The sequence below is a fragment of the Leptosomus discolor genome, chromosome Z, assembly GCF_034619465.1.
Source record: "Leptosomus discolor isolate bLepDis1 chromosome Z, bLepDis1.hap2, whole genome shotgun sequence".
In the NCBI taxonomy this organism is placed as follows: Eukaryota; Metazoa; Chordata; class Aves; order Leptosomiformes; family Leptosomidae; genus Leptosomus; species Leptosomus discolor.
This window is the reverse complement of record NC_141419.1, coordinates 57,993,999-58,013,670: the sequence shown is the minus strand read 5'-3', so window position 1 is coordinate 58,013,670 and position 19,672 is coordinate 57,993,999.

Here is a 19,672-nt window from a genome sequence, read left to right as displayed (position 1 = left end):
AAGTTAATGTACAGCAAGTTTACTTAGGTCTACATATAAATACACAAGCCCCAGTAACAAATAAAATTCCTTTAGATAAAACAATATCAGTATCTTTTCTCCTGCTGCAGGGAACAAACAAAAAAAAGTCAGCATTTTGTTTTTCTTTATCTACCACTCTTCATATCCTAGGCCACACCGGAAAGCATAGAATGTAAAGGTGCAATCTATAATTCAGACTACACTGGCTAATCTTACTTAAAATGTTATCTAGACATTCATTTTTTGCAAGGCAGTTCCATTAACTATAGGAACATAGTATAGTCTTTTATTTTTATTCAGAAAGCTTTACACTGTATATTTAAATACAAAACGTACTGGTTTTATTATAAACCTTAGCTTTGAGACTACTTTAACTGAAGTGTTACAGTTAAACTGCAAAAAAGTAGGGGTTTGTTTTGTTTCGGTTTTTTTTTTTTTTTTTTTCATTTTCAATGTCCTAAACCTCTTGGTATACAAACCTGTGTGATCCATCTTTGCAAGACAGTTGATAATCAAGGCTACTCAATGACACAAGAAAATCCAAGTAAATCCACAGGTTTATTTTTCAAATTTCCCCTGCGACACATACTACGTCAAAAGGTTCTGAAACACACCTCTCACTGAGAAACTCGGAGGGGAGGGGGGCGCGAAGGGGAAGAGTAGTAGCATGAACAATGTTACCATGAACAACGGTTACAAATGACACGTCATTTTCACTATGAATTCAACAGGATCATGCAGTTTTTGTTTTCCCCTTTTAATACAGTTTGCTTAGTCTCTTTGATTTTTTACTTTCTCTTCTCACTCAAACACCCCAACTACTTCTTTCAATTTGGCTCCTCCTTGATGAGGGGAAAATGAAAGCAGTATATCAAGCATATGAATTTTTATCAGAAAGCAACAAATTGCTGTAGGTCACACGTGGTTCAAGAACTTCCTTCTTCATGTTTCAGTGGACACAGCTTTCCGTCTTTATGATGCCATTACCAGGGGACTTCATATTTCTCAGATCTAACTCAAACAATCTTTGAAAAATCATAACATCAGACATGAAATTGTAAACACAAATCATCACTTCATGTTCATGTCTTGCCTGGATTTACAGGCCAAAATGCAAATTGCCTTACAATTCTAATAGAAACACCATCCACCATTCCTTCCTGAAAAATGAACCTATAGACCAAAAAAACCATGTAGGAGACACACAGAACCTTCTCTATCTCCTCACATCAAATTCACACCTTCTATATTTCAGTTTAGGAAAAAAAAAATCCCAACCTATTAAGGCCAACCGCAAACTCGTTTTGCATTTTGCACGTTTTAGCTTCTAAATCCAGAAAACCTGGCTGAGCAATCTGAATAACTGCCAAAGCCTCAGCCTGCAACATCTCTTCATACTCTCAAAGTAAAGATCTTTTCAGAGCCTGGATCAAGAGAACAACAGATTCTAGATTATGAAGCACCCCACCTATCTGGCAAAAAGAACGGATTTAGCACTTCACACTAAACCCTCTTAACTGGTTAAAGGTTTCACATTAACAACAGCCACCAGAAATCAGTATGCTTAAGATCCAACAGCAGAGTTAAAACATTTACCAAAACAAATATGAAAAAAGCAATTGTATTTTAGTGCATTCAGTCTGGCCCCATCCTCTTGACACCTGCACTTTAGATATTTATAAGCATTGATATGGTCCCCTCTCAGTCTTCTCTTCTCCAGGCTGAACAGACACAGGTGTTTCAGCCTTTCCTCATCAGAGACATGCTCCAGTCTACTAATCCTCTTCACAGTCCTCCACTGGACTCTCTCCAGTAGTTCCCTGTCTCTCTTGAACTAGGGGGCCCAGAACTGGACACAGCACTGCAGGTGTGGCCTCACTATGGCAGAGTAGAGGGGGAGGATGGCCTTCCTCGACCTGCTGGCCACACTCTTCTTAATGCACCCCAGGACACCGTTGGCCTTCTTGGCCACAAAGGCACATTGATGGCTCATGGTCAGCTTGTTGTCTACCAGAACTCCCAGGTCCTTCTCTGCAGAGCTACTCTCAAGCAGCGCAGCCTCCAACCTGTACTGGTGTATGGGGTTATTTCTCCTAGGATGCAAGACCCTACACTGGTCCTTGTTGAATCTCATTAGGTTCCTCCCCATCCAGCTCTCCAGTCTATTCAGGTCTCACTGAATGGCAGCACAGTCTTCTGCTGTATCTGCCACTCCTCCCAGTTCTGCATCATCAGCAAACTTAATAAAGGTGCACTCTGTCTCTTCATCTACGTCATTGATGAATATATTGAATAGGACAGGCCCTAGTACTGACTCCTGGGGAACACCGCTAGCTACAGGCCTCCAGCTGGATTCTGCACTGCTGATCACAACCCTCTGAGCTCTTCCATTCAGCCAGTTCTCAATCAACATCACTGTCCACTCATCTAACTCACACTTCCTAGGCTTCACTATGAGGATGTTGAGGGAGACAGTGTCAAAAGCCTTGCTGAAGTAGAGGTAAACAACATCCACTGCTCTCCCCTCATCTACCCAGCCAGTCATGCCATCACAGAAGGCTATCAGGTTGGTCAAACATGATTTCCCCTTGGTGAATCCATGCTGACTACTCCCGACAACCTTCTTCTCTTCCAAATGCTTAAACAGCCAGAATGAGCTGTTCCATTCCCTTCTAGGGACTGAGGTGAGGCTCATTGGCCTGTAGTTTCCTGGGTCCTCCTTCTTGCCCTTTCTGAAGACTGGAGCGACACTGGTTTTCCTCCAGGCTTTTTTCAGCGTTGCCCAGTGACAGGACAGGAGGCAACGGGCACAAACTGGAGCACAGGAAGTTCCACCTGAACATGAGGAAAAACTTATTTACTCTGAGGGTGGCAGAGCACTAGAACAGGCTGCCAAGGAGGTTGTGGAGTCTCCTTCCCTGGAGATATTCAAGGCCCACCTGGATGCAGTCATATGTAACCTGCTCTAGGTGAACCTGCTTTAGCAGGTGGGTAGGACTAGATGACCTCTAGAGGTCCCTTCCAACACCTACCATGCTGTGATTCTGTGATTACAGTACCTCAGCACTGCACCATTTTTCTGAAAGCAAGGATCAATACGTAAAGGCAATGTCCTATATCCACTGTTTCACTAGCCCTCATATTAGTGAAAAGAAACACATTTTCTGTATTTGTATGCTGTAAATCTGCACACTGCCTACTATGCAATCAGCTGCTGCTGGAACTTCCTTTGGAAGGAAAATCTAGCCTTTATCTTGCATAACATAGCCATGGACACTTCGCAGATTTAGACACTGTCCCACATGACATCCTGGTCTCCAAACTGGAAGGACATGGATTTGATGGATAGACCACTCAGTGGCTAAGAAATTATCTGTATGGTCACACTCACAGAGTTGTGATCAATGGCTCGATGTCTGAGTGGACACCAGTGAAAGTGGTGTTCCTCAGGGATCGGTGTTGTTTAACATCTTTGTCAGTGACGTGGACAGTGGCATCGCGAGCTCTCTCAGCAAGTTTGCCAATGATATCAAGTTGTGTGGTGAGGTCAACACGCTGGAGGGAAGGGAGGCCATCCAGAGAGACCTTGACAGGCTGGGGAGGTGGGCCTGTGCAAACCTCATGATGTTCAACAAGGCCAAGTGCAAGGTCCTGCACCTGGGTCAGGGCAATCCCAAGCACAGATACAGGCTGGGCGATGGGTGGATTGGAGTGAGCAGTCCTGAGGAGAAGGACTTTGGGGTGCTGGTGGATGACAGGATGAACATGAGCCAACAGTGTGCTCTTGCAGCACAGAAAGCCAATCACACCCCGGGCTGCATCAAAAGATGGGTGGCCAGCAGGTCAAGGGAGGTGATTCTGCCCTCATGAGAGCCCACTTGCAGTACTGCATCCAGCTCTGGAGCCCCCAACAAGACAGACACGGAGCTCTTGGAGGGAGTCCAGAGGAGGGCTACCAAGATGGTCAGAGGGTTGGAATACCTTTCCTATGCGGACAGACAGAGAGAGTTGGGCTTGTTCAGCCTGGAAAAGAGACCTTGTAGTGGCCTTCCAGCACCTGGAGGGGGCCTACAAGAAGGCTGGGGAGGGACTTTTTACAAGGGCCTGCAGCAACAGGACAAGGGGTAATGGCTGGAAGCTGGGAGAGGGCAAGTTAGACTAGATACAAAGAAGAAGTTCTTCACCCTGAGGGTGGTGAGGCACTGGAACAGGTTGCCTAAGGAAGCTGTGGCTGCCCCATCCCTGGCAGTGTGCAAGACCAGGTTGGACGTGGCTTTGAGCAACCTGGTCTAGTGGAAGGTGACGCTGCCATGGCAGGGGGGTTGGAACTAGGTGATCTTTGAGGTCCCTTCCAACCTAAACCATTCTATGATTCTACAACATGCTGGCTTTTTAGCTGTTATCAGGCAGGACTGTTAGCCATCAGGCTCCCAAACACCATCATACTACCAACTCCGGGATCACCACTGTATGTATGAGTGTATGAGTATTTGCAAAACAATTCCATGAACAAGGTTCCTTAAAACAACAGCGCCCTAGCACCCTGTCAAACTCTCTTTTCCTATTAAATGGGTAAGCAGATCTCTCCAGCACGTTGCCATACTGTTGTCTTCCTCTGTTACTGACTTGTTCCTGCGCTGCTGCCTTTATGTGTGACCAAAGCCTGAGGACAATGCAAACAGCATCCCTTATGTTATTACATTTACTGTTCGTTACATCAAGCAACCTTATGAAATTACTCTGCCACTTCAGATATAAAACTTGTGAAGCCAGTCTTTTCAGACTCTTATTTCTGATAAGTGAATCATATCCTCTGTCAAAGAGTCTGACTCCTGTTTAATTACTCTTTACATATATTTTTCTCTACTATTTTGCTACATCCTGCAGCAGAGGAAGATAACCAGAAAGAATCACTCCAACTCGGATTCATAACTTCATACCAGAACAGTCAGAAGAAAGGATCATACTGACTCAGAAGCAACTTGGCTATCTTCACTGGCAGACAAGAATATTTCTACGCAGAGGCTCAGAAAAAGCAAATTTCCTTCTCTCCTCCCACAACATCACAACCCAATTTCTACAGCAAGTTAGCAGACTGATGAACAGTTCAGTGAGCAATGCTGACTCACACTCTCTTTCTGACTCACGTTCTTCTCCTTCTGACTCAGTCTTATTTTGGCAATCTCATTTTTTCTTCCCCTACCGCCACACACAGTTTCCTAGAATTGACAGAAACTTAACACATTTTATCACCTCAGAGGAACATATGCTTCAATTTATCCTGGAGTAGACTACTTAAACACTACTTCAGTGAAATTACTATGGCTTTTACACCCAGTGAATATACTTCACTTCTAAATTAAAAAAGGAAAAGAAAAATGCACTATATTGGGTGTTACACAAAAATAACTATGTCACATTACAAGGAGAATAAAATGCCACTGTGTTACTGTCCAGGTACTTTAAGGGTACCTTTTCCCAACACACAGCATTTTTTAAAGTTACTTTCTCACTACTGTTTCAAACTTTTTATGAGAAAAAAAGAAAAAAAGAAAAAAGAGTAAATGTTTTAAATTCCAGCAACAGCTTACGTATCTTGGGCTTGGTGCTAAGCTAATCATGAAACTGTTTCAATACAGTGAGGATATACTGTCCATAATAAAATTAGCATCTTTAAGCAGGTTCTTCTACTCAATTACTTAGAGCTGTGATAGAAACAAAGAATAAGAATACTGATTTGAAAAATCTGACATGTATTGGAATATTCACCATTAGGATGGCAATCATCAGGATGTACTAAAGCAAGAGCATCAGTAATTTAAAATGTCCAAACAGTCTACAGCTTATTAAGCCACTTCCCTTTTTTTCCCCCCATACAGATTAAATAAAAAGGAAATATAACTACTAGCCTAAAACAAATGAAAAAGTCATTGCTCTACTATTTAAAAGAAAGTCAAGCATATAATGAGATAGGCAACACCACCTATTTGTCCACACTAGCGCTCAGTGTAAGTGCATTCCTGAAAGGCAGTTATATAGCTAAAGTTAAGTATTAACTTGGTACATACTGCTGCCTTTGTATCTGCAGAGAATTTAATCAGCTTTTAATACAATCACCCCTGGTGCAATGATCTACCAACTGTTCTCTTGAAAGGGGATTCAGGAGCTAGAAACAGAAGAATTGCAGAAAAGTTCACCTTTACGCTAACTATATTTTCCACACTTGAAATGATATATTTAGGACTGAGTTCCACATCATTTTATTAACATTAGCTGGAATTAAATGTGCAAGCAGTACTTTGCATTAATACAGATTGCATGATTTAGTTTTTGAACTTCTAAAACCATGTTGGCTCTTTTACAGCACAGCCAAAATAATCAGCCTCATCTGATAACATTTAATTCCCAGCAACTTGGTTTTGTATAGTCACTATTCTCACTAACAAAAGTCTCACCGGGATACAGTTACTGAAAATATCTGAAGTTATTAGTAGGAGTAAAGCAAAACTTCTTGAAGGGGAAAAAAAAAACAAAACCACAAAAATATGAAACTAGCAATAACAATTTAGTTTTAAGATAACCACATTAAGATGCACATCTGACACAAACAAAAGGAGTGAAAATAATGTTTTCTAAGAATTGAGGGTATACAAAGAGAATTCTATTTTGATGATAAGGATCAAGAAAACAAGATGCATTACATCTAAGAGAATACTTTCCCAGGAAATAAATACTTTAGCAAACGAATGACCCTTAACACTTGTGGAAGCTTCATCAGAAGAACCTTTTAGAGGCATTTGTTTGCTTAAACTCAAAACTGTGGGTGTCACCCACAGTATCAACAGGTAAGGCACAAGAAACTATCACCTGTAGCACTCTTCCTGAGTAACACGTACGCAGGCATCTGCTACAGTATTTACTGCCAAGTTAATGATGACAAAACAGCATTAAAATGTATTGCTTTCAGATGGTTCTTGTTCTCTGCAGGAAGATGATAAGTCAAACAGTCCTAATATACTGTCGAAATCTGATACTTGCTGTCGCTATTCAGAACGTTTCTATACTTTCTGAAGTAGATGCCTCCCTTTGTAGTAATGAGTAGCTTCAGTTAGAAAACTCAATATTTAGCTGTTTATGTTCTACCATGTCAAAAAGAGTTAACTACCTTGTCATGCACCTTAAAGAACCAGGACATGACTTCTTAATGGTGAATAGCAGCTGATCCTCACCAGAATCTACTCAATAGCTCCATTTTCTTGGCTAGGAGGCTCAGGGTATTTTGAATGCTGCTTTACTTCAAATGTATTGATGCTTTGTGATGTCCAAGAATAGTGGTGATTCTGATGCTTTTTAGCTGATTGGATCCCTCTTCCCGTCCCTCCCTGACTGAGGGGAGTACTGTGCAGGCACACTGTGTTTCCTCCACATACAAGGCACTGCGCTCTGTGCTGATGTGTACTGCCACACATACTTCGCATAAAATAAACTCAAGCTTTCACAGTCCTGCGGAGGCTGGAACCCACTGTCTCCCTGGAAGACTTTCTCCCAGCCAAGATCAAATGCTGTACTCAAACTACACTATCAAAGGTCACAGATTATAGCTCACAGAGATATCATTAAATCATACTTCATGTTCAAGTCTTGCATGGCTTTACATACCAAAATGTATTTGATGTCCTCTTGGCTGGTCTTACTATTTAGCAAAGATCCAAAACATTTAAAAACTGCCACCACCACATTACCAATCACTGGTTAAACTCAAATGACCCAGACACTTCATGCTACTGCAGCATGAAGACTTCCCTTCTTTTTGCTGTGTTTTTAATTTTTAACTACGCCTCAGATTAGCCATGTGTCACTAGAACAAGGATACTTCCATTCTTAATTCTGCAATATTCAAGAATCATGCTTTAAAAATGAGGAAATTGGTAATAAACAGGTTCTTAGCTCTTGATCCCTGCCAGTCATTTTTCTGTTCAAGCACAGAACGTCCTGTAGCTGTCTACTCCTCCTCCTCTCTCTTCAGTCTCAGTGAAGGGAAAACATTCTTTACTGTGAGAGATATTTTCTTTCTGCCTAGCCCTACAAATTAACAATACAAACCCCAGAATTCTTATTTTCTTCAATTATTTTATCCTTCACCAAAGTATGCCAATTCCTCTTGTGATTCTTGCCTCTGTATGCTGTCAGATTCTTCCGGTAAGCTTTAAGCAGAATAAGCAAACTAGTTTGTCTACGATAACAGTTAAGAAACACCTCTACCTTGTCTGTTTAAGGAAATAATACTAAACTATGATTCTCAATACCTATTTATTGTTCCTCCAGATAGATGGTGGTCTCCTGTCTCTGTGAAATGTTTCCAGGATTGCTTATCTCCTTATGAGCATTTTTAATGTTCATGCCCTCGAAAGAAATCTATTACAGGACTGCATTTGGCCCTCTCTTCATGTGTGCAGCTAGCAATTGCAAAGATTTGCAATTTCCAAAAAGAACTGCTTGCACACTAAAAGTAACGTACATCCATGTGTATCCATCATAAATGAGCAAGCATACAGAAAACTCAGCTATTAGTTCTCTATCTGGAAACATCTCTTCAAATAATTTTCTTCCTATTTTGAAAGCATAGTACTTATCACCATTAAGTTAGCCATTTGAGAAGAACCATTTTTTCATGTTATCGCTTTCATCCATCGCTCACATATGAGCCAATGGTAATACGCCACTCTTCCACTTAGTGATGTACCAAAACCCGGTTTGGATCATTTCCTAAGAGACAATGTTATTTGCGATTACTTTTATCAATCTTTTGCACAAACATCAAGTTGCAACCCAAGTACAAATCTCATTAGATAAACAGTGAGATGCTTTGTAGGAGTACCACCTACTTACCAACCACAGAGCAGCAGGTGTCACCACTCCTCATTACAAATACCCACCAACAGTTCTACGACATGAAGTCAAAGCTAACATAAAATAAGCTTATTGCCAAACCCTACTAAGATATTCTGTTAGGTCTACATTTTATGTTCAGGATAGTTCAGTGAAGAGTGGCTGAAGACTTACATGGTCCTTGGTAGTACAATCCACAGACTTACATACTGTGAACATCAGGAAATGTTCATAAAAGCAAAGATAATAGCTTTCTGGTTATGTTGGATTTTCTTCTTATTACAATGGACTACTCCTAAAACGTGCAAGTGTGGGACCTCTGGTTTTGGTTTGTTTTAAAATAAGCACAAGCAGAGATGCACCACTTTCAGGAAGAATTTCCGTATCAAGTTAGAATCCAAGGAGCCCTCATGAAAACAGAGCATGTATCATTCTCCCTGAGAACTACTGAGCCAAGCAAGAAACTGCACACACCCCTCACCCCCACACTATGCTAGGGCTGGCACATGTCTTCCAGTATCCTGCTGGCTAGCTACAGGACTCAGGCTCTGAAAAAAAGTGAGGTGCATCAGGCAAGCCTCCATGAGGCTGGATTTTCCTCTTCTATCTGTATGTATGCTGTGTATTCCTTCCATCTGGAGAACAATTCAGGAAAGTGTAATCAAATCGAGTAACCTTTCTCACATTTACATGTTTCTCGCACTAAAAAAATTAAAGCATGTTAAATCCATCACATTAAAGGGATCACAGTATCACTTCCAGATTACAAACAAGAAGAATTCTTAACCCACTGCATTAGTGTAAAAATAATAAAAGATACAAGACCACAGGATCAACATATTTTTTTCCTAATGTAAACAGAAAAATTTTTGCAAACTGTTTCACCATTTCATCTAAAACCCAGACTTCCAACACCAGTTATAACCACACAACTGAAAAATCCTAAGCCATAAGGCTAGAAGTTTGAAATTATTTCCAGCCTACATAAATCACTTCCCATCCTAGGTTATTACCGTCATTAACATAGAAAGTCTACAAACTACAGCTATCTGATCAGTATAGCAAACACTAACTGTTTTTGCCCATACAGTAAGCCATAGTTTACAACCACAAGAAATTCTGCATTCATTATGCACACCCCCTTTTTTATGAGAAGCATGAATTTTAGATAAATAAAACTGTGTCGTTTACATATTCAATGGAAACGTTATCAGCTTTTAGGAAGCACTGAAAAATTTCATGCTGATGCAAGACAGACTTTACTCCCTTGAAGGCGTACTGTCTTCACTGTTTCAGAACTTCACCAACACATGCTGTAGTCTGTGTGCTAAACATTCATTTAAGGAAACTCAACTGGCAGCAAAATTATCCAGTGCCATGCTAGCCAAATTTGCAAACAAGCACAAGTTACTGTAAAAGCTTACTACACTATGATCCATTCAACTACAGGAAGTTTTTTAAAAAGAAAGAAACAAAAAAAATAAAGGAAAACACACTCAGAAACCCACAACAGACACAGACCCCGTAACAAGCATAATTTAGTTTAAATTATACTAGTTTACACGGCCCGGTATTTTGGCAAAACTGCCAGGGTACTTATTGTGACTTTTTCCTCCCTCTGGACTTTCTTGCATGCTGTATTTAAAATCACCTTCTATAGCAGACAGAGGCAAACAGCATTGTTCTTACTCAAGCCCTTCCTGGGTACTAGCTTTCACTTGAATTTTGGAGACACCTATCCACCCACAGAACCGGTAACAGCAGAGGACAGAAATGCCGTGACAAGGCAATTCAATTCAGTGATGTTGCTCCTTCTTCCCCAATGCCACCTGACTATGAGATAGTAGCATTTAGCCAGTTAATTGTAAAACTATCAGTCAATGCCTGGATTGTTGTCACAATACCAAGGGATCTGCCTATACTATTGTATGCATAATCAAGCAATCTCACCACTGGGATATCTTCCCCTTCTTTAATAGCCTTGGGTTTTTCATTTGGTGGTTTTCTGGGTTTTTGTTTATTGTTGGCTTTGGCTTTTGGTTGGTTGTTTTTTTTTTAAATTAAAACTTTTCTTCTCCGTGGTCTTACAGCTGTGGCAGAAATGCTGATGCAAAGCGAAAAGAAGAAATTGTAGCTAGCTGATATTATACATTTGTATACATAATGAAATAAAGACAAAGCATCAAAAATGGTTTTTCAAACACTACAGCTGTAGAAAAGGAGTTGGAGTTCTCAGAAAACGGACAATAAGAAGGGAAGAGGTAATTAAGTAAGAGGCGGCAGTTGCCCCTGTTGAAAATGAACAATTATTAGAACGATATACATGAAAATGAGCTGAGAATGACTTTACAGTTTTCATCTCTACCTTAGCACTGTCAAAAAAAGTTCAAACTGTCAGTTTTCCATAGACTACTGGAATTTCACTAAGAGAGCATTTTAACTGATCAATCATTATATCTTACCAGACACAAGTAATGTAATGTCGAGGCAGACAGAAGGCAGCTAAAGCTCTGTTTCTCACAGATCAGAAGCTGAGAGCGGGGAGCTGCTGGCATTTTAGGAAGGGTGTTTGCCCTCTCTTCCTTTTTAGAAAAACAAGTTCTAATTTTAGCTTTTCTAAACTTCACAGATACATATTTAGCTACAGGAGCCAACTGTTTTGTTTTAGGAAATATTACTGCTTACAGCAGTAGCAATATCTGTAATACTGTCTTATGAATGAAAGGCACCCCTCAAAGACACCAAAAACTTTCACAGACAAAAATTCCTTCTTAAAAGTCTCATCTGACCTTAAACTTAGACCACCACCTGCCAGGGGACTGATGATGTTTCTTTGCTTTGTATTCTCCATGCAAGTCTTATTTATGAACTTGAACTTCAGGGGCATGCACAGGACTCTTTATTCTAGTTAAGAGAGCAGCCCAGTGCCCACAGTGCTGCTTCATGAGAATGTAGTAATGGAATACAAGAAAGTAATCAAAAGGTTTTTGCTTCCAAACATTTACTTTAAGTCCATCACTGAGAGGGGCACGGAGGGGCGATACAACAAAGGAACTTTCCTGATGGTCTATCTTATTGAAAACATGGAATTTGCTTACCTACATATGTGGTGGGTTGACTCTGGCCAAAATGCCATGCAGTATCTGAACATCACAAGAAAATACTGATTGCTGTATCCTCACATATTATTACTACTCTACAGATGCAACAAAGCAACTGAATAAGCACAAAAGAAGAAAATCAAGGCAAAGTTGATCTTTTGCTTGAGTCTCACGTACCACAGGAAACAGTGCAAAGACTAAACTCATCATACTGCCCAGTACCCCACATTGCCAACATCATAGCCCACCCCTCTGAAAAACACAAAAAGAGAGGCTATGTTTCTAGCCACTTTTTTTGTTGTTGTTGTTAAGAAACAAAACATGAGCATTCACAAATGTTTCTGTTTTGGACTAAGCATTAATCAGATTCAGTAAGCCATTAATCAATTTATTGCAAGTCAGGTGTTTTCACAGCCTGAGGGGAAAAAGAAACATCAGCAGCTTTGTCTGACATCAAGTTCTTTAAGTTCAACAGTGAATTGCACTGCACATGCACAGTAGGCAAGACACAAATTTTCCATAATGAATCAGCCATATTGTGGAAGCAAGACACATGACAACTACCTGGGTTACTATTCACTCACCTGAATATGCACATACAGTTTATCTGATCACCAAAATGATAGTGAAATAATGCTATTCAAGCTTACCAAGACACCCCAGCATGAATTTGACACAGCACTGCAAGATACGTGTAATCCTACAGACAGTCTGCAAACAATCAATCACAGGTATTTACAAGCAACCACAGTTTGATAGAGGGGAAATAAAAAACAAAGCAGTGTCCGTGTCGGTTTGCAGGTACCAGAAAAATATGCTTTACACTGTTCTGCTGGACACTAATGGATAGGCACAGCACGATAAAAGGTTGTTATCAGATTTATTAATAGAATTCAGCGGTTCAACAGTGTTTTTAGATATTTTAACATGAGATCTTTGCAAGTAAACTGAGAATTTACTGTCTTTGAATACCTCTCATCAGACTAACACTTTATATCAAATAGTCCAGGTGAGGTCAATACAGGCAATACTGTGTAGAAAAAGGAGCACCTGAGCATGCCAGAGCAATACTGCCAAAACTTAATACAATACGTAGGGATAGACAAATAGAGGATCGCCCCCCCAAAAAAAATTTTTAATCTGTTCAATGTTTCCCTTAGAAAGCAGGTTTAAACAAGGCATGCTGACAAGAAAATAGGTCAAAAAAGATCCTCCTGAAAGAGCTAGCATATATAAATAATAATGACAGCTTACTGGCAGTTTTACACAAAACGAATAAAAATTCCACTTATCTTGCTATGGAAAAAACAAGAAATAAACCATGCAGCAAGTAGGACACCAGATCAAGCCAGATGTTTATGGGACTAACACTGCGTCACACAAATACTGGCTCATATCCAAAGAGACAATTAGGACAGTGTGATCCTAGTAAGTCACTCTTCCTAAACTTCAAACTGATTTACTGGAATTTATTACACAGTGAACTTATAGCTAATATGGGAGACCTTAAATTACTAAAATCTGTAAAAAAAAAAAAAATCACACTGTATTATACTTAACATTTAGTACTTAGAAAGCACAGAACTGCATCCCATGAAGAAAATGACTTATATTTAAGTCAAATATTATATAACCTCAAATGGTTAAATCAGCGCAGCTACCAAAACTAGAAGACAGTCTATAAATGGAGAAAATGTACTACAAGTTTGATACTATCCTTAAATTGCCACATTTTAAAGAATGGCATCCCAAAATACACACCTTGCAGTGTTCTACAACCTACAGCATCCAAGCTGATTAAGCACTGACATCAGAGAAGATTCTGCTCTCTAAAAGCATTGTTCACCACTGCAAAGTGCAGAGGAAAAACAATTATTTCATAAACCCATTGTGAATATATCATTTCTCCCTCCTCCCTAAAAAAGAAAAATTTTGTAGCTTAAGCGTTCAACATACCTTCCAAAGTAAATTTTTACAGATAAAACCCCATAAATTGGACTACCACATCCCTGATTTCAGGGACTAGTAGGCAAAGATAATATACTTACAGGATTAATTCAGTTAACTTCAGGGATGTAAATACAGTCCTTATGCAAATTAAGTGCTGCTTCTTTCACTCTGTTCCTTTTCCACCGCGCACACACAAAAAAAAACACCACAGAAGAAATGCATAAAGAGAAAACTGATTCTGTTTTATTTCTCAATATCCATGAGGTTTCATTAACGAGTTATCAATCAAAAAGAATGAAAGGATAAAAGTTCACAAGCCAGCAGCTGGCATCACAGGCGCTCTCCATAGCCGAATTCAAAAGAAATGTCAGTTAGAGTGGCAGCAGCTACAGTCAATGCTGGAAGCTGATGCCTCTGCGGGAAAAGGATGCTGGGAGATTTTCCCAATCTGTGCTGCAGCCTAATTCTAATCCATCACTCCTAACTGCAAGGAGAAAATGGAGACATGAGCAACACTAAGTGATTTATATTTAAAGGCAAGAAGGGAATTAACTCAGTATTTTGCAAATTAAAAAAAAAAAAGGAAGATGCTACAATAAAAGTCAGACAGAAAAGGAAAAGTATACTAATGGAATTGCAGTAAAAATAGATCAAGCATACAAGAGTTGGTAGCAAGCAGCACTAAAGAAAACTAACCAGCTCATTCTTCATTTTCATTATTTGACAGTACTCAAACAAATCAACATAAGTTTTAATTAACCCTTTGACATTTTTTTCCCCAGAAATCCAAATTCTTAGCTAGAGTGCCATGACCAAATAAATCAATAGCACAGAGAACGCTGTCTTGGTTTGAAAGACAGGTGTCTGCTGAGGAAGGCAGGAGCCTCCCTTGAAATGGAAAAATGCAACCCCCTTCCCTCCAAATTATTATCATTTTGAAATTAAGGGGCCTTCAGGCAAAGATATGGGGAATAGGAATAACAGTTCTTTACTAATATATATATATATACACAAAACACAAGGCAGGGAAAAACAAACAACCCACTGGTTTACACTGACAGAGTCAGAAACACAACCTGACACCCTGTTAGGGTGGCAGTAGCAGTCCGATAAGATGCTGGCTGCAGTCCTCCTGAAGAGATGGATGCAGTTCTGCTGAAGCAGCGATCTTGTAAAAGGGTCTGGTCTTCCTCCGAAGGTCCAGTGGTAGGTAGGTAGCTCTTGTCCTCTGGAACTCCAGTGGGGGGAAAAACTCCTCTGGGAATCCAGTGGAAGAAGGCTGCTAGGGTGTTCGAGATCTCAGTTTTTATTTGGCATGGACTGCTTGGCTCCTTCCCCCCCCTCCCCGGGCGGAGCATCTCACAATGGGATGGGGAGTCGTGAGGCAGTTCCTTGATGGGCCATTAACAGGAGATAGCCCAGGAGCGAGTTACCGATGGGTCAGGCGATAAGGCATTGTTGTGCCCATTAACAGAAGATAGTCCAGAGGGGGGAGGCAGGGAACACCGCCCCACCTGGTCTCAACAGCTCCTTAAGATGGTAATAGAACACTTTTTTTTCCTTTTGGCACATTTTAGACTGTAACCTAGGACATCATCCACCCCTTATTCTATTACCATCTACACCATACCCAACCCAATGCCCCCTTACAGATACATATATACATATATACACAATGAAACCTTACACAGAGTTCTCACTTAAAATTAGGTCTCCTTGTGGTACACAACGGGTTTCCCCATTTTTCTGCATTACCCACCAAGTGTAACCAGGTCCTTGAGCAAAAACAACCCCACGGAGGGGTGTGCCTTTGCCTGATGTGGGATTAATCCAGTCTTTCCTAACATACCTCTCGTGTGTACCACAGGGACTTTATCTCCGTCCACTGTGTGCAAGGGTCCAGACTGGGCGGGACCAGCTCGATTGATGGACCCTTGGGTATTGACCATCCAGGTGGCCTTTGCCAAGTTCAGTTCCCAATTTTTGAAAGTCCCCCCTCCAAGTGCTTTTAGGGTAGTCTTAAGTAGCCCGTTGCACCGTTCAACTTTCCCGGCAGCTGGTGCATGATAAGGGATATGATATATCCATTCGATTCCATGTTCTCTGGCCCAAGTACTTATGAGGCTGTTCTTGAAATGTGTCCCGTTGTCTGACTCGATTCTCTCAGGGGTGCCATGTCTCCAAAGAACTTGCTTTTCCAGGCCCGAGATGGTGTTCCGGGCAGTAGCATGAGGCACAGGGTAGGTCTCCAGCCACCCAGTGGTTGCTTCCACCATGGTCAGCACCTAGCACTTGCCTTGACGGGTTTGGGGAAGAGCGATGTAGTCAATTTGCCAGGCTTCCCCATACCTGTACTTCGACCATCGTCCACCGTGCCACAGAGGTACCCGCTTGGCCTGCTTGATCACAGCGCAGGTCTCACAGTCGTGGATAACCTGGGAGATACTGTTCATGGTTAGATCCACCCCTCGGTCCCGTGCCCATTTATAAGTGGCCTCTCTGCCTTGATGGCCTGAGGCATCATGGGCCCATCGAGCTAAGAACAACTCTCCTTTATGTTGCCAATCTAAGTCTATCTGGGACACCTCTATTTTTGCAGCCTGATCTACCTGTTCGTTGTTACGATGTTCTTCATTAGCCCGACTCCTGGGGACATGAGCATCTACATGACGGACCCTCACAGGTAGCTTCTTTACCCGAGTGGCAATATCTTTCCACTCATCAGCAGCCCAGACTGGTTTTCCCCTACACTGCCAGTTGGCCTTTTTCCACCTTTCCAGCCAGCCCCACAGAGCACTGGCTACCATCCACTAATCAGTATAAAGGTAGAGCTTTGGCCACTTCTCTCTTTCAGCAATGTCCAGGGCCAGTTGAACGGCTTTGAGTTCAGCAAGTTGACTTGACCCACCTTCTCCTTCAGTAGCTTGTGCGACCTGTCGTGTGGGGCTCCATACGGCTGCTTTCCACTTCCGGTTCATCCCTACGATGCAGCAGGAACCATCAGTGAAAAGAGCATATCGTGTTTCCTCTGCTGGTAGTTGGTTGTACGGTGGAGCTTCTTCAGCCTGCGTCACTTGTTCCTGCTCCTCTTCGTCAGTGAGGCCAAAATCTTCACCTTCCGGCCAGTTCGTAATTATCTCCAAAATCCCAGGGTGATTTGGGTTTCCAATATGGGCGCGCTGTGTGATAAGGGCAATCCATTTGCTCCATGTGGCGTCGGTGGCGTGGTGGGTGGAGGGAACCTTTCCTTTAAACATCCACCCCAGCACCGGTAGTCGGGGTGCCAGGAGGAGTTGTGCTTCGGTGCCAATCACTTCCGAGGCGGCTTGGACTCCTTCATAGCCTGCCAGGATTTCCTTCTCTGTGGGAGGGTAGTTGGCCTCAGACCCTCTATAACTTCGACTCCAGAATCTCAGTGGTCGGCCACGAGTCTCTCCAGGCACCTTCTGCCAAAGGCTCCAGGACAAACCATTGTTCCTGGCCACAGAGTAGAGCACATTCCTCACCTCTGGTCCCATCCTGACTGGGCCAACGGCTAGCGCACGAGCCATCTCCTGCTTGATTTGGGCAAAGGCTTGTTGCTGTTCAGGGCCCCAGTGGAAATCTTTTCTTTTTGCGGGTAACCAGGTACAGAGGGCTCACAATCTGGCTGTACTCAGGAAAGCCTGTGTTTCCTTCTTGCTGGTTGGTGGAGACATGGCAGTGATCTTACTGATGACCTCGGTGGGGATCTGACACCGTCCGTCTTGCCACTTTACCCCCAGGAACTGGATCTCTCGGGCAGGTCCCTTGACTTTGCTCTTCTTGATGGCAAAACCAACTTCCAGCAGAATCTGGATGATCTTCTCTCCTTTCCCAAATACTTCCATTGCTGTCTTCCCCCACACAATGATGTCATCGATGTACTGCAGATGTTCCGGAGCTTCACCCTTTTCCAGTGCAGCCTGGATCGGCTGCAGTGCACCCATGGCAGACGGTGGGACTGTGCTTCCACCCCTGGGGCAGTCGGTTCCAGGTGTACTGTACGCCCCTCCAGGTGAAGGCAAACTGAGGCCTGCATTCTGCTGCCAGAGGAATGGAGAAAAAAAGCATTGGCAATGTCAATAGTGGCACACCACTTTGCTGCCTTGGACTCCAGCTCGTACTGGAGTTCCAGCATGTCCGGCACGGCAGCGCTCAACGGTGGAGTCACTTCATTCAAACCACGATAGTCCACAGTCAATCTCCATTCTCTGTCAGACTTGCGCACATGCCAGATGGGGCTGTTGAAGGGTGAGTGGGTCTTGCTGACCACCCCTTGACTCTCCAGCTCGCGGATCATTTTGTGGATGGGGATCACGGCATCTCGATTCGTCCGATACTGCCGGCGGTGCACTGTCGAGGTGGTAATTGGCCCTTGTTGCTCTTCCACCTTCAGGAGTCCTACTGCAGATGGGTTTTCTGATAGTCCAGGCAACGTGTTCAATTGCCTAATGCCCTCTGCCTCCACAGCAGCTATCCCAAATGCCCACCTGAGACCTTTTGGGTCCTTGTAATAGCCGTTCCGGAGGAAGTCTATGCCCAGAATACACGGGGCCTCTGGGCCAGTCACAATCAGATGTTTCTGCCACTCCTTCCCAGTAAGGCTCACCTCGGCTTCCAACAGAGTCAACTGCTGCGATCCCCCCGTTACCCCGGCAATGGAAACAGGTTCTGCCCCCATATGTCCCAATGGCATTAGGGTACACTGCGCACCAGTATCAACGAACACTTTGTATTTTTGTGGCTCTGTCGTGCCAGGCCATCAGATCCACACCGTCCAAAATATCCGGTTTTCCCGTGCCTCTCCCTGGCTAGAGGCAGGGCCCCTCTAGCACTGGTTATCATTTCCTTCCTGGACATACATACTAGAGGTTCCTTCAAGGGGATCTGTCAGATCATCCTCCCTTCTGTAATATCTGGCAGCTCGGTCCTGGGAGGTTGAGGCTACCTTCACTTTAGTGTTACTCCCCCGGTTAGTGTTTCCCTCCTTGAGTTGACGCGCCCGTGCTGCCAGGACAGAAGTGGGTTTCCCATCCCACCTTCCCATGTCTTCCCCATGGTCGCACAGGAAGTACCATAGCTCAGCTCGTGGGGTGTACCCTCTCTCTCTAGCTGGGGGACGTTGGGCTCCGACCTTGGGGCCTGTGACTTTTACTGGTGCCAAATGGGAACTGCTCCTCCTCACCTCCTCCTTTATTTCCCTCATCTCTTCTTGTAGGCTCTTAATCACAGCAGAGACGTTAGCCTGCATTGGGCCATGGATCATGCTTTCAAAATTTCTAAGCTTGCTCGTGACAGAACCCACTGTCTCTCGGTCGTTATCCGCATTAATCATTGCAATGAAGGTGGAGTATTTAGATGGCCCTAGATTTGCCAGATTCCACAACATTTGCCCTGTGCACCTGACTTTGTCAGGGTCATTACCATGCTGTCCATCCCTCCCAAAGAGGGCCTCCAATACTGCCACTTCTCTCAGCTGTTGGATCCCTTCCTCAAGGGTCTTCCAGCGCATTCTGTGATGGTGCTCCTGCATTCTCTCTCTGTGGACAAACCTCTCTCACACACTCATTAAAAGCCGCTCCCAGAGGGAAAGAGTCCCTGGCTCCCTTACAAATACCAGATTGACACCTGAGTCCTGAGTCAAGGGTCCCAAATGCCTCACTGCCATCCAGTTGCACACCTGTACCCAT